The sequence below is a fragment of the Vanessa cardui genome, chromosome W (assembly GCF_905220365.1).
Source record: "Vanessa cardui chromosome W, ilVanCard2.1, whole genome shotgun sequence".
Lineage (NCBI taxonomy): Eukaryota > Metazoa > Arthropoda > Insecta > Lepidoptera > Nymphalidae > Vanessa > Vanessa cardui.
Window position 1 is genome coordinate 1365338 of NC_061153.1, and position 5088 is coordinate 1370425.

Here is a 5088-nt window from a genome sequence, read left to right on the forward strand (position 1 = left end):
CCTTAAATTAACCAACAACGAGACAATGGTTAGTTTTGATGTCCAGTCATTGTTTACCTGCTTACCCATACAAGACTGCATCGAAATTGTCAAGAGGAAACTACAGACACACAACATGCCTATTGAATATGCAGAGCTGTTACATCACTGCCTCACATCTGGTTATTTATTGTGGAATGATGAATTCTATGTACAAGTTGACGGGGTAGCCATGGGTTCTCCAGTATCCCCCGTGGTCGCCGATTTATTCATGGAAGACCTGGAGGAGAGGGCTCTTCGCTCCGGACCTATAACACCTAGGTTTTATAAACGGTACGTAGATGACACTTTCACAATATTACCTAGTGATCTGACATCTGCATTTTTAGTACATCTTAATTCTATAAATAAAAACATTCAATTTACTATGGAATTAGAGGCAAATAATTCTTTAGCTTTCCTTGACATCCTTATTATCAAGAATCCTGACAATACATTAAGTCACACAGTTTATAGGAAACCCACACACACCAACAAATACCTCAATGGTGACTCGCACCACCACCCTAGCCAGTTAGCTACCGTTGGCAAATCTTTGTTTCAGAGAGCCCACCATCTCTGCGATGCTGAACACCTAGAGGACGAGCTACGTCAGGTCAAGCTTGCACTCCACCAGAACAAGCTGCCCGTGCCTCGCCAGCATCGCAGAAGCCGTATCAAGCCACCCACAGTTGAGCGACAACCTGCATTTCTACCATATGTGAAGGGAGTTACAGACAGGATTGGCAACATCTTGAAGCGAGCTTCAATTAAAACCGTTTACAAGCCTCATAAGAAAGTGAGCCAGTTCTTGAGACCTATCAAGAGTAATATTCCTTTACAAACTGCAGGAGTATATAAACTCGAATGTGAGTGTGGTTTATCTTACATAGGCCAAACAAAGAGAAGTATCGGTACCAGGGTCAAGGAACATATAGGAGATGTCAAAAATAGGCGTTCTTCTAAGTCTGCAGTCTGTGAACATGCTCTGGATAAACCTAACCATTTTATCCGATTTGATAAACCACAGATCCTCGCTAGAGAACACAGATTCATTCCTAGAATGATACGCGAGGCTATTGAAATTCAAAAACATCCGAACTTCAATAGAGAAGATGGTTGGAGACTTTCTAACACCTGGGATCCACTTATTAAAAATTTTAAATCCCAAATCCAACAGACTGCAAGACCTAAAGATACAGTTAGTGCCTTCTGCGTGCAACCGGAACGTTACTCAAGATATCAATTGATAAATCGTTGGCGGTAGTTGTTAATAATATTTCCTTTGTTCTTCAAATAGACAAATGTCATTTTAGTCTGCCCGTGACCACGAACACTGCAAAGTGCTCGAAACGTCGGGATGTTTAAAAATAATTAATATACGCGATTCATCCGTTATAAATAGTTTTATTTAAATGTGTAATCATCGCGAAAATTTAAGACAACATTATGTGAACCAGTACGGACTGGAAACATCAAATCAAATTCGCCGGTTGGAGTACCTAAAAGTCAAACATGCCCGATACGTAACGTCCATGAACTTCCTGAAAAGATGCCGTGATAATAATCTCATTCCGGTTTGTGTAAGGATCGCACCTAAGAAGGACATAAAGCATGGTGATAAAATACTCAATCAGGCAAGTAAGAAATTATTGTTGCAACTCATCCGAGAACATCGATTTGACGCGCGACGGTTAACGGATCAAATTGACAACCTCAGTAAAGAACTCGAGTCACGATTATCAAAAACAGATTGGCAAAAATGCTGCGATTTTACTAATAAACGAGCCGCTACAAAATATAATAATTTAAAATTAAAACAAATCAAAAAGTTCGAAAAACTCAGCGGAGAAAAATCAAATTATAAAAATTACAATAATGGCAACACCGGGGAAATTCAAAAACCTGCGCGTACGTCACTTGTCAATCTGTCAAAACAAAGTTTAGATGAATCGACTATTGCGGTGTTAAACAAAGGCCTAAATTTTGCACCGGCTCCATCCAAAATACCGTTTGAAGACATTATTTGCAATGTGGAGGAGTGTCTTTTCAAAAATAACATCACAAAGGAAGACTCGGAAGCTATTCGACAGGACATTTCGAGTGTTTTACGTCGAAGCCGGCCACCGAAAAGAAACCTTACTCGTGATGAATCTATTGCACTGAAGAACTTACGCAACAATAAAGACATTACAGTCCTCCGAGCAGATAAGGGAAACGCGACCGTTGTGATGGATACGTGTGATTATAACCAGAAAATTTCCGCGATTTTATCGGATGTAAAAACTTATAAAAAAGTAACTAAAGACCCTACTAATAACATTCTTAAAAAGACATCCGCATTAATATCGAAACATCAAGAAAAACTAAATCTGGATAAAAAATCACTCGTGCCTACATGTGCAAAGCCTCCAAAACTGTATGGGTTACCTAAGATCCACAAAACTGGTGCTCCGCTGCGTCCTATTGTAAGCCAAATCGATACACCAACATATAGATTGGCTCAACACATAGCAAGGACACTATCACCCCTCCGAGGACACACTGCGGCGTATGTCAAGGATTCTTACCAGTTTGTTGGTGAAATCAAAGACCTTAAATTAACCAACAACGAGACAATGGTTAGTTTTGATGTCCAGTCATTGTTTACCTGCTTACCCATACAAGACTGCATCGAAATTGTCAAGAGGAAACTACAGACACACAACATGCCTATTGAATATGCAGAGCTGTTACATCACTGCCTCACATCTGGTTATTTATTGTGGAATGATGAATTCTATGTACAAGTTGACGGGGTAGCCATGGGTTCTCCAGTATCCCCCGTGGTCGCCGATTTATTCATGGAAGACCTGGAGGAGAGGGCTCTTCGCTCCGGACCTATAACACCTAGGTTTTATAAACGGTACGTAGATGACACTTTCACAATATTACCTAGTGATCTGACATCTGCATTTTTAGTACATCTTAATTCTATAAATAAAAACATTCAATTTACTATGGAATTAGAGGCAAATAATTCTTTAGCTTTCCTTGACATCCTTATTATCAAGAATCCTGACAATACATTAAGTCACACAGTTTATAGGAAACCCACACACACCAACAAATACCTCAATGGTGACTCGCACCACCACCCTAGCCAGTTAGCTACCGTTGGCAAATCTTTGTTTCAGAGAGCCCACCATCTCTGCGATGCTGAACACCTAGAGGACGAGCTACGTCAGGTCAAGCTTGCACTCCACCAGAACAAGCTGCCCGTGCCTCGCCAGCATCGCAGAAGCCGTATCAAGCCACCCACAGTTGAGCGACAACCTGCATTTCTACCATATGTGAAGGGAGTTACAGACAGGATTGGCAACATCTTGAAGCGAGCTTCAATTAAAACCGTTTACAAGCCTCATAAGAAAGTGAGCCAGTTCTTGAGACCTATCAAGAGTAATATTCCTTTACAAACTGCAGGAGTATATAAACTCGAATGTGAGTGTGGTTTATCTTACATAGGCCAAACAAAGAGAAGTATCGGTACCAGGGTCAAGGAACATATAGGAGATGTCAAAAATAGGCGTTCTTCTAAGTCTGCAGTCTGTGAACATGCTCTGGATAAACCTAACCATTTTATCCGATTTGATAAACCACAGATCCTCGCTAGAGAACACAGATTCATTCCTAGAATGATACGCGAGGCTATTGAAATTCAAAAACATCCGAACTTCAATAGAGAAGATGGTTGGAGACTTTCTAACACCTGGGATCCACTTATTAAAAATTTAAAATCCCAAATCCAACAGACTGCAAGACCTAAAGATACAGTTAGTGCCTTCTGCGTGCAACCGGAACGTTACTCAAGATATCAATTGAGAAATCGTTGGCGGTAGTTGTTAATAATATTTCCTTTGTTCTTCAAATAGACAAATGTCATCTTAGTCTGCCCGTGACCACGAACACTGCAAAGTGCTCGAAACGTCGGGATGTTTAAAAATAATTAATATACGCGATTCATCCGTTATAAATAGTTTTATTTAAATGTGTAATCATCGCGAAAATTTAAGACAACATTAAATTGATTGTCTATTACAAGTCCTAAATAGGTCTGCGTTTTTACCAACTCTAGTTCATTACAAGTACATGGGTCCATTATTGTCGGTCTGTATCTTTTGTGTAGGCATTCGTGGTTATGTACTATTATTCTAGGTATAACATTGCTCCTATTTTGGCTAGTACTAATATACATTAATTTAGTCTTGCACGCATTAATAACAAGCCCCTTATCATGAGACCATCTCATTAGAATGTCGAATTCTTCCTGCAATATACGTATTATACGCAATATACATATTGATGTATTTCGCATTGCTTGATGACATTTCCGAGACTATTGACATACGTAATGTAATGCAACGGTCCTATCACAGATCCTTGTGCTGTGCCTACTGAAGTGTCAATGTAGGTGCTCAAGGCTTCCCCTATTTTAACCGTATATTTTCTATCTGTAAGATAGTCCCTGCACCAACCCAACAATGGTCCTCTAATACAGTTGTCATCAAGGCTCTCTATAAGCTTACCATGAGATAGAATGTCAAAGGCCCTGCTATAGTCGATGAAGATGGCCAACACGTGTCTTTTTTCATCCAGGTGCTTATAAATTGCTATTAGTAAAAGCCGACAACAGCTGAGTAGTACTTTTGTGAGGCTGGAATCCGTACTGCTTATCCGTTAATATGTAATTCTTAGCATAAAAGTCATATATCTGTGTACATATATATTTTTCAGCTATTTTGTCAATTGTAGGTAATATGGTTATGGGTCTTGTCGCGGGGACAAAAAACAACTTTTGTTGGTTAAGCAATTTTTATTGAAAAAAAAAAAATAATTATAAAATAATTTTATAAAAAAAATATTTTAATTTACAAAAAAAATAATCATCAGGGGTGAGGTCGTTGACGGTATCTTGTCATGAACGATATTTTTATGCATCAATACATAATGTATGTATGTATATCAACCGGGTAAATCTAATATTATTAATGAGTTCGCATCTTTAAATGAAAAATAAATAAAAACAAGCAG